The sequence below is a fragment of the Alligator mississippiensis genome, chromosome 1, assembly GCF_030867095.1.
Source record: "Alligator mississippiensis isolate rAllMis1 chromosome 1, rAllMis1, whole genome shotgun sequence".
Classification (NCBI taxonomy): domain Eukaryota; kingdom Metazoa; phylum Chordata; order Crocodylia; family Alligatoridae; genus Alligator; species Alligator mississippiensis.
The window spans coordinates 211,935,647-211,952,276 of record NC_081824.1 but is presented as its reverse complement, the minus strand read 5'-3'; the positions used below and the strand labels follow the sequence as shown (position 1 = coordinate 211,952,276).

Here is a 16,630-nt window from a genome sequence, read left to right as displayed (position 1 = left end):
ATAAGCCCAGTTCCCTCAACCTCTCATAAGTCAGGTGCTTCATCTCCCTAACCATTTTTGTTGCCCTATGTTGGAGCTAAATTCAGTCCTGTACCTTAATGATAAAATCCTGTCAAGTAGAATAGAAATGTATTACTTTTATGATTTTTTAAGCAGGGTCCTGTTATAAGGATCTGATTATCATTTAAATTCCACAGCTGTTTAGTTTCTATAATGCTCTACTTAATTCCTATAGAATGCTCTGACTTGCCTTCCGCCCTTTTGAATTCTGCAGGATGTTTTCATAAGGTTAGTTTTTACCTTAACAACATCCAGGTTTCCTGAACATCTGCAAAACTGGGTTGGAAATATCAAAATTATACTTTCTCTATGGTATTTCAAAACTTCAAGTAAATTCTCAGTGAGAACTAGAGATGGTTGATGCTTAGAATTTCCATACTGTAGAAAATACAGTTATTTAAAAATTATTCTAATTCTGAATTAGAGTTTTTAATTATTTATCTTCACTGCTTCCCATTATATGGAAATTCCCCCAAGAGTTCATTTAGAAAAATTTTGTTTTGAAATTTTAATTTTTAAGTTATGGAATTTTCCCTTTATATTATTTCATGACATGTCAGTCATAGAGTTAAATACAACTATGACATAAAATGATTAAAGGATTAAAACTAAACTGCCGAAACATATTCTAGATTAGAGTATCTCTGGCAACTCCGACTGCATGATAATGAAACTGTTTGACACCAAATGTTCTATCACTACACAGACAGGAGACACTTTAAAACATCTTACGTTTTCTAAATCAATGCATAATAAGTACAAGTAATTATTTACAAAATAAAATAAAAATAATAGGATGTTTAAATGATTATACACTTCTGACGTCATGAAATGTACAAATTTAGCAATAAGAACAATAATATTGAAACAAAATTCTGGAATTATATTTTAGAATTGTCTAAAACAAAACCAAGGGTTTCTAAACCAAGACAAAACCTTTCACAATTTTTTAACAGAAATTTACATCAAAACTGACCTGTTTAAAACATATAATTTCAATTTCAATAGCAATTTTTCTTTAAAAATGAGCAGTTCTAGCCTGCTGTAGAAAATAAACTTTTGAAGATTTAACTAAACCTTATGAATTCTACATATAGTTCAGTCTGAGTTCTGTGTATCTCAGTTCAATTCCTAATTGAGCTAAATAAATTCAACCATAATTAGGCTGCTAATAATTTAAAGGGAAAGAAAATCCAGTTTTGCAACTTGCAATAAACGGTGTGTGACATAGTTATACAGACCTCTTCACATCTTCCGCTGCTACTGCTTGGGTTGCCTGATCAGCAACAATGATTTTTCCATGTGTAACATTGGTGTTTTCACTTGCTCCTCTTTTAACATTATTAAATGACACATCAATGATGTACGCAGTCCACTTGAGTTTTTTCTCCTAAAACCCTGCCAACACATGGAGATAACATTTTTATTTAACTAGGTAATGACAAATTCTTAGAATCTAGAAATTATACAGCTTATTATTAAAACCAGTGTTTAGTATAAAGCTGCATTTATTTACCATTTTAATTTACAAACATCCACAATATCCTCTACAATAGTGGCTCAAGGGGTAATCTTCTCTATTTATAAATGGGGAAGTTGAATTCCAGGGATTGAGTAGTCTGCTCAGGACCATGCCATGTACAAGTAGCAGAGTCAGTAGGAGAGCCTAAGGTTCCCAACTCCGTGTTCACTAGCCTAAACCATTTTCCATTAGTTCATTAGTAGATTATATTGACAGTGACATGGACAACAGATGAACTGAGATTTGCAACCCCGTAACCAGGGTGAGGATTAAGGGACTGTGTTTTGGGCTTTTGCACAGATGTGGCGGGCTTTTGCACAGGTGTGCAGGTCAGCAAGTGCATATATTGTAACAGGTTTGAGAGACGGGCGGGTTCACATGGGTGTGTGGGTACATATATTGTAACGTGTTTATGGTTTTCCTTTTTGATGTGACTAGGAGTGTAAATATATATAACCTTATATATAGATATAGACATATATTTTTCCAAATGTTTTTGTGTGTGTGTGTGTATATATATATATATATATATATATATATATATTGCCATTGCATACCAAGGCTTTTTGTGACTTTCTAATTTATTTATTTTTTTGCCCTCACAGTTACCACATTCCCACAGGATATAAACTAAGCCATTAAAAGTGGTCTTCTGTCAGCATTGCTGTAGTTAGGCTAAGGGTTTTGCTGGCTAGGGGGATCTTTTCACACCCTTAGTCAACTTAGCTATGCCAGCAAAACTAGATATTGTTAGTATAATTATGCTATAAAGGGAAAGTAGGCAATATGGTCATAAACTCTCTTGTCTATGTTTCATAATTAATGGCCATGTCTACATGTGCACATTTAATGCGCATTAGCCCAATTTAAGGCACATTAAAGGCGCACATCTATACATGCGCACTTTTAATGCACCTTAAAAATGGTGAATTTTGTCTATTTGAACCTGAATTTAATACCTGCATAAAGCAGGTATCAAATTTATGTGCAAATAACTAGATTGCATTAGTGAACATGTAGATGCACTAATGCGCATTAACATGGTGTGTGTCCATTGACTTGGGACTAAGTTTAGTCCCAAGTGGGTCTGCACACCCACGTTAATGCACCTTAGCATGTGAATGTGTAGACACACACCTAAATTGCCTTCATGTGAATTAGGCTAATGCACATGAAGTTTAGGCATGTGTAAAAGCATGTGTAGACGTGCCCAAAACTGCGTAGCATGAGGCAGATCTTGTCATGCTTTATAAAGTAAGTAATTTTTTGTTTCTGTTGAAAGTATTGGTATAAATATTGCAGATTTACTTTTGTCGGATAATGGCTATGAAATAGAGTAAGAACCACTTAAAAACCACTGAAATGCAAAGGAGGTGACCTATTTTTCCTGAGCCCTGGTTGCACCAGAGCTGAGCAAATGTAATTTAATTTAAGTAATATCTCTGTCTCATGTGCAAGACAAAGCACCTGAAGCTGAAGCATTTACCCAGCCAGTAAAACTAGCTATTTGTCACTCTGTTCACTAAAAAGTGGAGATGGGCAATTGAATAATTTTCCTCTAATCTGCCCACCCCTAGTCTTCTAGTCAATCCAAAGCCAAAAGCCTCTGTGGTCTTCCTCTCCATTGTCCTCCTCTCCAAAACCTTAGGAGTTCTACAATATGGATAGCTCTGTTGAAAACACTGTAATTACTGACCTACTGATTTACACTTGCTGAGGGCACAGTTTTATGCTAACACATAAGAGTGTGTGTCCCTTTAGGCTAATACTAAGTGGATCCTACTTTAATTTGACTTTGAGCATCAAATCAGAAAAAAACTGTGATTTGATAAATACCTTTTTATTTTAGCAATATTTCCTTCAACAATATTGATAAAAACTAGTATCACAATGTTGTCATTGAAACTGGAATTGCCTAATAGATCTGTAGCTGTTTTTTCATTCCCAGGCTGGGCTTGCAAAAAACTCTGCTAGTGGGCCTAAAAATGAGAAGGCATTAATTAAATGCAAGAAAAGCCTTGTCTGTTACTTCTATGGAAATAAGAATTTATTACAATATTATAGGTGACCCAAACAGAAGGTTGAAGAACTTAAAAAATTAAAATACCTTCCAGATGGAATTCCCTTTTGCACATACATACTTAAGGGACAGATTTCCAGAATTAGGTGTGAACAAATCTTTGGTGCACCAAATCCATCCATATTAGATATACAGCTACCAAATATGTGTGTGCAGAATCATATACCAGCATGTGCTTATGGTCTGGTCAATGTGAATATTGTGGCTCGAGAGTTTGATGTCAGATGGCTCCAATTTTTAATGATAATGCTTGAGATTCATACTGTAGGCTAAATAAATTGTTTGTGCAACTCAACTATAAGTCCAATACTGGACATACAAAAGTCAAATTTAATTCCAGTACACTGAGACATGAACTATAATGTGATATATTTGTGCATTTGGGTTTTCTTCCCCTAAAGTGCTGTGTCTAGGGAAGAAGAATAAAATGCACAAATGGGAGAGTATTGGCTAGGTAGTCACATTACTGGGAAGGATCAGAGGGGTCTAGTGGATCACAGGCTCATCAAGAGCCAGCACTCACTACCATCACCGTGCAATAGTGCATCCTTCATTTGTGAAGGGGTTGGACTAAGGCCACAGAGAGACATCCTGCTTGAAGCACTCCAAGTGCCTCCGAAGTGCTACAAACAGATCTTCACACCAATGAAGCACTTAAAAAATGGCTGAACCTCTTCAAAGTGACCCTTGAAAACAGAGGAACAACTCTGAAGTGCTTCCTGAAATGCCTACATCCTCCAGCAGAGCATGCCCTTGGGAACCTCTGGAGGTTGCAATGCATACAAGGATTCCTGCTGAGAGGACAAGAAGCAACTACCTGTCTTGGTGGGCATTTTGAAGCTCTCCACTGGAGCAGGTGGGGGATACCCGTCTGCACAGAGCTGAAGTGCTCCAAATTTAAACTGGAGCAGGATTTGGAGCACTTCAGATGAATGCCTGTGATACCTTAGATCAGCGGTTCTCAACCTTTGTAGGCTCAAGACACCCCTTGGAAAATACTAACTCTTAATTTTCACACATTTGTTGACTATGGAAAAATAATAGAGTAATTCTGTTGAAAACAACTCAGACCACAACTGGTTTACCCACATATCAGTACTAACATTATATGGCACAAAGTGCACCCTTGAAAAGCTCTCAAGGGGCATGTCTACATGTGTGCTCCACTGTGCATTTGGTATTGCACAGTCATTTAGTACTTGCTTTAGTAGTGCTGTGTAGTCCCGGCAGTGCATGGTTATTTTTGGATGCTATGTTGCCGTAGTGACAAGCTACGGTGACATAGCTCCCTGCAGCACCCTGGTTGAGAATCATTGCCTTAGATAAAGATTGAGGTCCTCTCCAGCGCTATGATTCAATGAGGGTTTCTTCTGTTAAGGGAAATGACAACTTAATCACACACTTATCTAAAAATATCACCCCGTGTAGTAGTGTTGCCAAAACGGCTAGTTTCGTTCCCCTGGAGGCTTGTTCAATTACCCTCAAGGAAAGAGTCACACATACATACAGGCTGGGTCCATCTAGGTTTATTGTTTGCAAACAGTTCGACCGAGGAGCAGAGAGCTCAAATCAGGGCCGACGATGAGTCCGGCCTGGAATCACATTTTTATAGCTTACATTCAACAGAGTCTTGACGTACTAGAAGTTTATTGGCGCCAGTACCAGTTCCTAATTGTGACGTCTTATCTTGTAGGCTGTACTTAACTAGTTATTGGTTAATGTGACTTATCAGGGTTAGTACGTGCGCACTCAAAGGTAGAATTGCAGCATGCTCAGAAGAAAAGAGCAATTTCAACAAAGTTAGTTAAACTTTAGTAACTTCTTATCTTAACGTAACCTTAAGGCACTGGACAGAGATGATTTCAAAATGCAAGGCAAGCAGTAAGAACCACAGCTTGGACATTAGACCTCCTGATCTTTACACAAAAGGGTCATAAGATGGTCATAAGACACTTCTATCATATGGTTGTTGCTCAAGCATTACTGCAAAATTATGGGGGCTAACATCTTTTTACTACAGTAGATCCATGGCTTCATTATTTAATGCTAATTATAGGATTATCTTTACAAAGGCTGGACCTGATTGTACACAGAGCTTGAACATGGAAGGAAAAGAGAAATAAGCAATGCTTAATATTCTTACATTAACTGCTGTTTCTGCTCTGAGGCTTCTTCCTCCTTGAGCTGCAGCTTTTTCTTTAAAATAAAATGATCCAGCTTTTCCTTTTACTGAGGGCACTTGTATATGTGAGGGGGTTAATTCTTAGGGTTGCATTCTGTGCCCCCTAAATTGAAATGGTGGGTTTTTAATTGAAACACATTGTTTAAATTTAGGGGTTTCCATCACTGTTACAGCACGGGGTCTGATCCTTTCTTTTTTCCAGTGGAGTCTGCCTGTGGCCAGGGAGCAAGCTGCCAGCAGGCCAGTGGCCCCTGAGCTGCAGGGGGCCCCAGTCCTTCCCTCCATGGTGGCAGCACCCCCCCTGGGGCCACCCGGGTGGGCTGCTAGGGGGATGGGTGCTGGCCCAGCTTGGAGGCAGCATCTGGCCTGATCCGACTCTTCCCTGACCCTGAGCTGGGGCAGCACCTGGCCTACTAGGAACTCAATTGAGCAGCCTTAGTGGGCACCACCATCATGAAGGGAAGGACCAGGGCCCCCACAACTCAGGGGCCACTCAGCTCGCTGGCAGCTTGTCCTGCAGCCACAGGAGAGGTGGGCAGGCTCTGCCAAAAAAAAAAAAGAAAAGGATCGGGGCCCTCGCCACTTCTGCCTTCCGGAGGTTAGGGACCAGATCCTTTTTTTCTGTGGAGCCTGCCCGCTTCTCCCATGGCCCGGGGGGGGGGGGGGGGGGGGGGTGAACTGACTAATAGCTGCAATGCATCATTACAAACAAAACTGTAGTTTAGTTTGCAATAATGCAAACTCATTTTAAACCCACAAAACTCCTGTACATGTACAGCGTGACACCATTAAGCCTTACAAAGTGACATTTTCCTCACATGTGCACGGTAATGGCATCACGTGTACAAGCGCCGTGGCACTGTAGAAATCTGCCCTGTACTTTCATCACTGCCAAATTCACTGGTTGGACGATCCACCAAACTACAGCAGAAAGCTGTCATTTCCTGAATCTGGATCTGTGACCTAGATTCAGAAAAGAAAAAGGATAAAGACTGTAAATGTGTGATACTTGACATTTGGCTTTTAGAATGGAAACTGTTATTCATACCTTGTAGCTTTCTCCTATGTTGGTAAGACCTAGCTGCCCTGGGACAACTCTATAGTACTTTGAAATACATAGACTTATATGCTCCTTTTCACTAAGTGAAGGGGAGTTCAACCCATCAGAATCAGATTGAGGATATGGAAGGGGGCAGAATTGCTACAAAGCATGCTTCCTAGTGAACCACAAGCTCCTAGAGCTGAAGGGGCAGCATTAGGGAGTTAAAGGGGCAGCACCCTCATAGTTTGCAGTGCTGAGATAGTCGGACAATTTAAGCTCCATGACATACACGCAATGGAATCCATTTCTCCTGCATTTAACTAAAATGAGTAAACTTTTTGAACTTTAATCTAACTGAAGATGCTCAGAGCTGAAGCTGCAGCACAGTATTGATCTGTGGTGATGTCTGAGGTCCAAGGACTCTTCCTTCCAAATATTACTTCAGAAAACCTAAATGGCTTCTGATGCTTCTTAAGAGCCATATATTTTACAACCTGAGGTAACACAAGAATCCATTTTGTGGGCTGTAGAAAGAGTATCATAGTATCATAAAGCTATATTCAGATTACATTCAGATACCTAGTTTTATACAAAAACATATGTTGATTTCTATATAAAAAGTAATGGGATGACATGGCTCATTGCTACTGGAGGTGGGAACAGCCTCTTAGGCCACATCCACATGAGCAGGGGTGTGGGTTTGCAGCAGCACAAATAGTCGTGGCACAAATTTGTGCTGTTACTTTGTGCTGCATTGCAGACCCCTGCTGATATGGTTTGCAGTGGGACACAGTATCCTGCTGCACCATGTGCTGCAGGGGGGGCCTGGCTGGGGCACAGAGCTAGCCGGCAAGCAGCCCCCATGCTGAGGCACCCTGTGTCCCAGCCAGCCGGGGAACGATATGTGGAGATGCACTGCAAAGCACTGGCACTGAGGCACCCTGTGAGATGAGGGAGCAAGCAGCCCTGGGCCGTGTGCCTCAGCAGGAGGGGTCTGGTGCCGAGACTTCACAGCTGGCTAGAACGCAGTGTGCCTCGAGATGGGGGAGCTGGCAGCTTCCTGGGCTGCCTGTTTCCTTGTCTCAAGACACATTGCAGTATGCCTCAAGGTGGGGGCTCCACATGCCTCAGTGTAGGGTCTCTGCAACAGAACCCCTGTGCTGAGGCATGTGGAGACAGGGGCTGACCTGCTCCCCCATCTTAAGGCATGTGCTCTGCTGCTGGCCGGGGTGCAGTGTGCCTCAAGATGGTAGCTCCATATGCCTCAGTGTGGGGGCTCCACACCGGAGCCCTTACACTGAGGCATGCAGAGACAGGGGAGCAGTCAGCTCAGGGCCACCTGGGGACTGGCTGGCTGGGGTACAGAGTGCCTCAGCATGAGGGCTCCACAGCATGAGGAGATGGGGATCACCACGTTTGTCCTAGCACGCAGCACTTTGGTGTGCTTTGTGCCACTTTTTCCCAGGCTTTTTTTGCTACCAGGAAAATAGTAGCAAATTTTGCCCAAGTGCTGCTAATTAGCAGTGTTGCGCACAGTTTAATGTGCAACATGTGCAGTTTCTGGCACCGCAAAGAGGTTTGTGGCACCACAAACCTCGCATGCCTGCATGTCTAGATCTGGCCTTAAAGGCCATCCACTATATCCCATGCCCATGTATATATATGTATATAGGTATTAGAAAATATTTCAACAGCTTTGTGACCAAAGATCATATCTAATCCAAGGACTTTGGACAACTTCCTCAGGAGAACTGCCTCAAGAAAAAGGAAAACACCTCATTCCCCATCCTCCAAGGTGCGTTCTACAATCCTGCCTGGCATCAGCGAGTGCCCTGCATGAGTTTGGGAGACAGCATATGTATAACCTGAACAGTATGATATCCATTTGGGCTTCAGTAAAGATATTGGTTTATGTCCCTGAATAATTATTTCCATACATTTATATTCATAATCAATTAAAATATTTTTAGTTCTTAAATCATAAAAGCCACTGTTAAAAATAAGGCTCATGGACCCAAAAACTGAATTTAGGGGGAGTCTTTCCACTGACTTAAATGGGCTCTGGATCTGGCATCAACCCTTCACATTACTACACAGAAAGGGGGCAAAGTGTTTTGTTTTGAATCACTCCCGGTGCCAAAAAATCATCAGAACCATACCCTCTGCAAACTGACTTTCTAGCTGCCTTGTGGGTTCAGAAATACATTCCTGCAAGAAACAAATGGGTGGTTTTTGTCCAGCTCTCAGTAGGCAAGCATCTACCTGGCCAAAGTATTTCCCCTACAACTGCTGCCCAACACATCTGCAGCCATTTCTTCAGAGAGGCCTAGGGCTACGTGGACCTCTCTCACCTCCAGTCAGGATAGTGTAAAGAAGACTGCATTACCACTACATGGTTCCCTCACTTTATGCGGGTTCTGTATGTGCAGATTCGCTGTTATGCAATGACCCTTTTAGACCAAAAATTTGTTGTGTGTCAGGTAAGTTCACTCTTATGAGATCAGTGTGGTGGAATCCCACAGTCAGCTGCTTTGTGTGGTGCATTGTGGGAGTGATGCGCACCAAAATATAGTCTGCCATGTGGATTTCTGCTCCTCACTCATTGTCTGCAACACGTTTCTATTGTTGCCATCAACATTATGGTAACATTCACCACCACCTTGTGCTTGTGTGTACTGTCTGCTGTTGGTGAGTACCAAAATTGTCTTGTAAAAGTGGTAGAAATGGGTCTGGGGGCCAATAAAGCCAAGGTCTTGGAACATATCCCTATTTGTTACATTGTAAAGTGGGTTCCCTTTATGCGAATTCGAGTTATGCACTGTTTTCCAGGAACACATGTACAGCATAAAGCGAGAGAAACCTATATGTGAATTTGTACTTGCTTTGTATGTTGGGAAAGGATTTGAGTCTCCCCTGCTGTCAAACCCAGTCCTTTGTATGAGTTTTAAATTCATGCTAAGAGTGCAGACATGTTGGACTACTTTCAAAAGGGAATGCTTCAAAGGGATAGCAGCTGGTGTGTTCTAATTGTTATGTGTGAAGGAGCTTAGAGCAAGTCAAATGTAGCAAAACTATGCCAACCTTAACATTGCTTCATCCAGGCTTAAAGTTGGAATGGTTTTGCTCCATTTGAATAATTCTTAGCTCAGTCACAGAAAACAATTAGAATGGACCAGCTGCTGCCCCTTTAAATTGGATACGTGTTCACACCCGAAGAGTTAAATATATGTACATTAAAACAGAAATTAAAGAAGTGGTAGGGAAGATAGGAAAGCAGAGTGTTCTTTTTATTTTTCAATACAGAGATACATTTGAACTGGAGCGACCTAGTTTGACCAAATCAAATAGGTAGGCAACTGCTTCCAATATTTCTTTTGTTGTCACTTCTAGAAGTTCCCTCTCCTGAAAATGGAGTGTTCAGAAGTGAGATTGTTACAGTGACTGGCTGACTGTAGACACTGGTGCCTATTAGACAGTGATGGGTAAACTCGAAATACATAACTCAAATGAAGTTACTCTTAGATGGATAACTTTCAGGATGGGTGTTTGTGGGACCACATAGAGAATAGTGGTCTGGAGTGCACAATGTAAAATATTTGGGAGATATTTGTAGGTATTCAGTTCAGCTGTAGGAGTATTTATTGCTTTTATAAAGCCTTCCATCTGAGGAGCTGAAATAACTTTATAAGCACTGCTTAATTAAACCTCATAATACATCTACAACATTGATACAAGTCCCCTATATTTAAAAAGGGGCAACTAGGGTACAGATAATTTAAATTACTTGTTCAACACCAAAGAATGAGCCTGTGAAAGTGAACATAGACGTCCTGATTCCAAATTTACTGTACTGCCTGCTAATTAGAACTCTCTATCTCCCCTCACCCCCTGCTCCAGTTGTTGTTTATTATGCACAGAATGGAAAAATTGCACTTTAGAATAGAGAACATCTTTAAAACTAAAAAGAAAAAATAATTAAATTAAAATTAAAAAGAGTTACCTGATCTTTGTCTGTTGTTTTTACAGTAAGCACATGAGTTGCTACTGGATTCATCATACTTATGGTTGTAGGATATGCTTTCTAAGTGAATTCTGGAGCATTATCATTCTTATCAGTTACCATGACAGTGACAGTAATATTGGCCTGGAAAGGTAAATGATTTCCTGTGTGTTGAAAATATTGAAGATGACTAATATACACCTAAGTTTGTATTATCCTTGCATACAACAATAAGCATAAATTAGATTCCAAAGAATGCTAGAGTGTAATATAAATTTAACTTTAATTCACCTAAATGAACTCCATATCAGATCACTACAGATGATGACATGAATATATGAAGAGGCAGTGAATTTAAAGTAGCTGTGGGATTGATTCTGCATTGTGAAAGGGCTCCAGCCTTCTGAATGAATAAGACATGACAGAATGAACTACCTCATGTGCTAGGTATAGATGAGAGAAGTAGAGAAAATATTTCTTTTATAGAAATGGTTGCAGCTTTTCAAAACTAAAATTATTCCTGAAAATTAATTTATAACAAGAAAGATTTATTGAAATTTGATTTTCACTAATTAGGAAGATCAGTATTTGGCTAGCGTGAAAGTGCCAGTCTAATTAAAATACTAAGATTCTGCCACACACCCACAGGACTAGTTATAGAATACATGAATACAGGTAACAGAATCTGACCCAGGCCTTGAATATATGAGCAGCCCTTCTTCTTTCTAACACAGTTATACCTCAACACAACGTGTGAAATATTTGAGACAATGATCAAGCCTGATGTTTTCACTTTCCACCTCATACCATAGTATAAATCAGGACTAGCTACATTCAAGTTAATACATTTACACAGAAGTCAAGTGACAAAAGAATCTACCCCTTAGGCCATGTCAGCCACCTAGACGTGCTAATATTTATTCAGCACTGCTCTTGTGCTTGACATTTTCAGTGGTGAGCATACTACAAGAGAGAAACTGGCACCATGACTTTCTCTAAGGGGCAATGTCACTCTCCATTAAAGCAATGCTCTCTTACCTGATAGAAAAGGGCAAATTTATTGTCGCATGCATTCACTGTAAGGCTGTATCTATTCAGGGTTTCGTAGTCTGGATAATTCTTTATCTTAATGCCCCCACGTAGCTCATCTACTTTAAATATATATTTTACCAGGACATACAGTAAATTCAAGGAAACATTGAGCTCTCACACCATCTTTGAGGAAGGTAGCTTTCAAGTCAGCTGTTAAAATTTTTCTTTTAGTGGCACCAATCCTCTGTTTTATATTATAAAAATAATATAGAAAATGATGAAAAGATAGAAATAAAATGAATAAGGTTAATAACAGAAGAGAACTATCAGGCTGCATACACACATTCAAATGATCTAGGAGAATTCTCCCAGGTTTCTTTTCCTGGTAGAAAAACTTACCCAGAGGAGATGCCTGAACAGACATTCAAATGCTGAGTTCTTGAAGACCAGAGAGCTTGCAATGCGGATACGGTGCAGCCAGGGGCCCCTGTGCACATATCTCAGCATGATCTACAGACTCTCTCAGTCTGCCTGGAGGCAGACAGCAGCAGTGCACAGGAGAGCCTTGATTAGGAGATAACCCTGAGATTACTCGGGGTTAGCCTGTGTCTCCCTGCAGCACAATGTGGAATTGTGAAGGGAGCATATTCTGCTCCCTGCTCAGCTGGAACAACAGAGTCTAGGGAACAACAGGGTGGGGGAGGGGCAGAGCAAAGCACCCTGGGATGCTGGAGAACTGTGCTGTGGCTTCTCTCAGAAAAGACCATGTACCAACTTTCACTCTGTGATTTAACCCTTGTTGTTCCCAGGTTATTTTTTTCCAGGAGTTGCCATTTATGCTCTGGGAGAAAAATCCTGAACTTCTGTATGCTCCTGGTTCTTCCTAGGAGAGAAGGAACTTTCCCAGGAGAAGCTGAATGTCTGTATGTGTCCAGAATAAATCAATAGATCGTACAGAGATATACCTAGCCTGTTTAAAGGGTAATAGCTCCCTGTTATTGCTACTAAATGTCTACTGATGATGTACTGTACATTGGAACTGTTGGGCTGAACTCTTGGAAACAGATCTCTTGTGACAGTGCATGTTAGAGGGATGGGAGGATACAAAGGTGACTATAGTACTCTTACCTTTAATGTGTTGATCTTTGTTCAGTCTCAAGAAATACCTTAGGACAAGTGCAGGGTTATTATAAGCTTGCTGGCTATAATAACTAGGGCCACTAGAGTAGCCAGACATTGTTGGGACCCACCAGTACTCCAACCATGACCCTGTCCACAGCCTACTGCCTTATTTGCACCGCTGTACTGGTAACCCGTTGTATTGCTCCATGTCTATGAGAAGGATCTTCTTTGAATTCATACAGGGTGTGTCTACACAAGACGCTTTACTTAAGATTAGAGCAAATTACTGTGCAGTAAGTGTCACTGTCTACACATGCAGATGCTTACTGTGCAGTGATTTGCTCTAATCTTGAGTAAATTTGCTACCTGTAAACACAAGTAGCAAATTTACTTGGGAGTAATTACTGTGCAGTATGGGATGTGTAGATGGTCCCCAGGAGCAGCCTGCTGCCAGGGTGGGCTTTGCCACTGGAGCCCAAGCAGGGACAGTGTCCCCCTGCCTTAGCAGCAGAGCACTGTTGACAGCATGTGCTATATCACTGTGGCCCCCAATGGCCTGGTGCCTTGTTGGGGAGAGCCATGGGGAGAACTGGAAGGTTCTGCTGATACCCAACCTGTGATGCCCATCTCTCACCTGCCACGGCCATACCTTGATGTTTCTTGTTACTTGTTGGGAGGTGGATGCATGCTCAGTAATAACCTTCCCTGATCACCCAAAATAGACAAGACTAGGATAGGGCAGACGAGAATAGAATGGGGTTCAACGTAGACAAATGCAGGGTGCTGCACCTTGGGAGAAGGAATCCACAGCATACATACAGGTTGGGGAGTTCCTTTCTTGAAAGCACAGAGGTGGAAAGGGATCTTGGAGTCATTATCAACTCCAAGATGAACATGAGCCACCAATGCCAGACTGCAGCCAGCAAGGCCAGCCATACCTTGTCTTGCATCCAAAGGCGCATCTCAAGCTGGTCCAGAGAAGTGATACTCCCCCTCTCTGCGACTTTGGTCAGGCTGCAGTTGGAGTACTGCATCCAGTACTGGGCACCGCACTTCAAAAGGGATGTGGCCAGCCTGGAGAGGGTTCAGAGGAGGGCCACCCGCTTGGTGAGAGGGCAGCAGGACAGGCCCTACGAGGAGAGACTGAAAGACCTGAACCTGTTCAGCCTCAGCAAGAGGAGGCTGAGGGGGGGCCTGGTGGCTGCCTACAAGCTCATCAGGGGAGATCAACAGCAAATAGGCAGAGCTCTTTTCTCCCCAGCACCACCTGGGGTGACGAGGAGCAATGGTCATAAGCTGATGGAGAATAGGTTTAGGTTGGAGATCAGAAGGCAATATTTTACAGTTAGGGTGGCCAAAATCTGGAACCAACTTCCCAGGGAGGTGGTCCTCGCCCCTACCTTGGGCATATTCAAGAGGAGGTTGGATGATCACCTGTCTGGGGTCTTGTGAACCCAGCATTCATTCCTGCCTGTGGCAGGGGGTCAGGCTAGATGATTTGTTCAGGTCCCTCCTGACCCTAGCTATTATGAAACTATAAAACTATGAAATAGGTCTTCTTCATGGGGCTCCTCCTCCCCTTACACCCCACCCTTATCATGTCCAAATTGAATGAGAATTTTCCATGCCTTGGTTTTACTGAGGCCAGTTAGGCTGTTGGTCAACTTCCACCGCTGTAACTTCATCCAGCCTCTGGATGAACTCTGGTGCAGGTAAGCCTATGCAACAGCCTGTTTGGGGTGATCCCCCCTCCTGTACACATGTCAATCAATTTTTGTTGGCTCAACCAAAGTCAAAATAAAGATCAACCTAAATCAAATTTCCCCTCAGGCTACGAATCAATCAATTTAAATTTAAATCAGTCTATCTGTAGGTTCATAAAATGGCCCTGCAGTCATGACCCTGGGTCCAGACCCCTGGGTCAGGGTCAGTGCACCCTCTTGGGGAAAACTGTTATTCCTGACACCTCCCCACTGGGTCAAGAGTGAACCCCACTCAACAAGTAACCCAACAGGCAGGGAAAACAGCTAAGAAGGGAAACTTAACCTCAAAGAGGCACAGCCCCTTTACTCCAAAGTACTCCACTCTGCCCCTCTCCAGGACCAGAAATACCAGTCCCAGTGCTTCTTTCGCCAATCCAGAAGGAGCACATACTCCACAATCTCTGTGGCTTGTTTTCTCCTCTAGGTCGGCCTCTCACCACACCTGAGGTAAGTGCTTCCCACTCTGCTTCCTCAGGGCTTTCCTCCTGTGCCCCCCCACTTCCCCTCACAGGATCTCCCAACCCCTGCTCCATGATTGTAGAACAGGGGCTGGAAGCTCCCTGCATGGGGAGAATTCTCCACCTGGCTTGGACCTGGCTGGTACCTGCCCCTGACTGGGACAGTTCCCAGCCAGCCCTGGGCTGTATGGGGAAGTCTGCATGTGTAGCCTGGAGGTGGCTGACTGGCTGAGGACTGTCCTGTTTCAGGCAGTCCCCAGCCAGCCCTGGGCTGCATGTGCAGACTTCTCCATGCAGCCTGGGGCTGGCTGGGAACTATCCCAGTCAGGGGCAGGTCCAAGCCTGGTGCTCTGATTGGGAAATCAATGTCTAGAGCTTGGAAAGAGCTGCAGAGGAAAGGCATATCCCAGCTCCCTTGCAGCTCTTTTCAAGCCCCCTGCCCATGATCAGGGAACTAGGACTGGGAGCTCCTTGCTGCCAGGGCAGGGGGACATTGTCTCTGCCCAGGCTTCAGTGGCCGAGCCCACCTCAGCAGCAGGCAGCTCTCAGGGGCAGGCAGTAATCTCCCAGCCACTGCCAGAAGACAGCTGTCTCCTGGCCCCATGCTTCCTGCTAGCCCATGGGCTAGCAACCAGGGGGAGCCTATAGCTCCCCCTGGCTGTGGCAGGGAGCCAGTTCAGGGCTGGAAGGGGCAGGAGCAGACTGCCGCAAGGAGCAGCAAAATTGCTCTTGCATCCCCGCATGTGTAGATAGCTGCCTGGGGTGGGTTTACTAGAGTAACTTATTCTAGAGTAAACCCACCCCACAGCATTTGCACATGTAGACACTCTCACAGACTCCAAAGCCCTGACTGAGTGACAACTGTATCTGATCCTGACTGATGGTTAGGCACAGGTTACAGAAACATTTGAATGAGTCTCAGGAAGATTTTTTAAACAAAAAGAAACTAAAGTCTACCCAGGAATTTGAGGACCGAGCTGTTTGGCAGAAGATCTGGCTGTGTTGCTATATTTGGGGAAACTGCTGTAATTTGTATTCTTTTGTTTTCGACTGTCCGTCAAAAGAGCAGCCAAATCTGTGTGCCTTGGTTAGGGACGATGGGGAGCAGGGAGGGTAGGTGGGAGGTCAGGCAGGCACAGGCATGTGGGGACAAGTGACGAGGGGCACAGGTGGCAGGGAAAATCACAGGCATGGGGAGGCAAGGGACAGTAGACAGACAGGGAGGGCAAGGGGTGGCACATTTTCCTTAACATTGACAATAAGCACTGGGTCAAACACAGGTGGGCAGTCATTAACATCAATGATCATTATGATGACAGGGCAATACCCCTTTTTCTCAGGGATCCCATTGTCCTCAGCATACATTGCA

General features: G+C 43.1%; 1 long non-coding RNA gene across 1 annotated transcript in view; it reads right to left on the bottom strand.

Annotated features, from left to right (window-relative positions):
- Positions 1-422: 422 nt before the first annotated feature.
- Positions 423-16,630, bottom strand: part of LOC109286460 (uncharacterized) — a 34,162-nt gene continuing 17,954 nt past the window's right edge. Inside the window, exon 3 of the long non-coding RNA XR_002094497.2 lies at positions 423-1,458. This is a non-coding gene — a long non-coding RNA (uncharacterized LOC109286460). The remainder of the gene's footprint in view (positions 1,459-16,630) is intronic.